We start from the raw sequence: 775 nt of genomic DNA, 5'->3' as shown, positions 1-775 counted from the left end.
TATTTAACTTGTTTGTTTTCGTACTTCATGTTGTTTACACAGTTGGTGACATCCTGTATCCATATATGCATATATATATATATATATTCATCCTCAAGAGGAATACTGAAAATATGTGACTTAGACTGAAAATTTTAACCATTGAAGATTATTACTTGAAAATTTATTAATGTAACCGACCGAACCAAATATTAGCACCAGTGAATGCTGGCAAATATATAATGTGAATAGAGAAACTGTAGGTTTCGAAAGAGCTGCCTTACATATTTTATAGTTATTTTGTGCTATACATATTCAATGAGCATCTGTCCTACAAGTATTTGGTCTGTAGGCACTTGTCCTATAGGTAGTTGTGTTATAAGCAGTTGTGTTGTGTAGTAAATTGATATTTTGTTCTACGAGATTTGCAAAAGCATTCTCAAGTCCAAGTAAAGGCCCTCTACTATTGATATTTTCGATGGTTTCAAAACAGTTTTCCTATGTCAACAAACAAGTTTGAACATTTCTTTCCGCCAAGATTCATGCCCTACATCAACTGAGAATATTATGAAACCCAGTTGTTTCTCAGTACAGTATATACTTCCAGGAGTAAATCTTTAGATGATCAAAAATTATAGGTTAGACTGGTGGCGTTTCCGTTTCTCTTTTTTTGGGGGGGGGGGCTGTTGTAGACCCTAACAGATAAAGCACTGGATATTTCGAGGAGAACTAACACAGGGTTTAGTGCTAAACTACAGAGGTATAGACTGTCTTCTTGGATATTATTTTGAAAACT

Source organism: Octopus bimaculoides, chromosome 22, assembly GCF_001194135.2.
Source record: "Octopus bimaculoides isolate UCB-OBI-ISO-001 chromosome 22, ASM119413v2, whole genome shotgun sequence".
Classification (NCBI taxonomy): domain Eukaryota; kingdom Metazoa; phylum Mollusca; class Cephalopoda; order Octopoda; family Octopodidae; genus Octopus; species Octopus bimaculoides.
Note: the sequence above shows the minus strand (reverse complement) of the source record.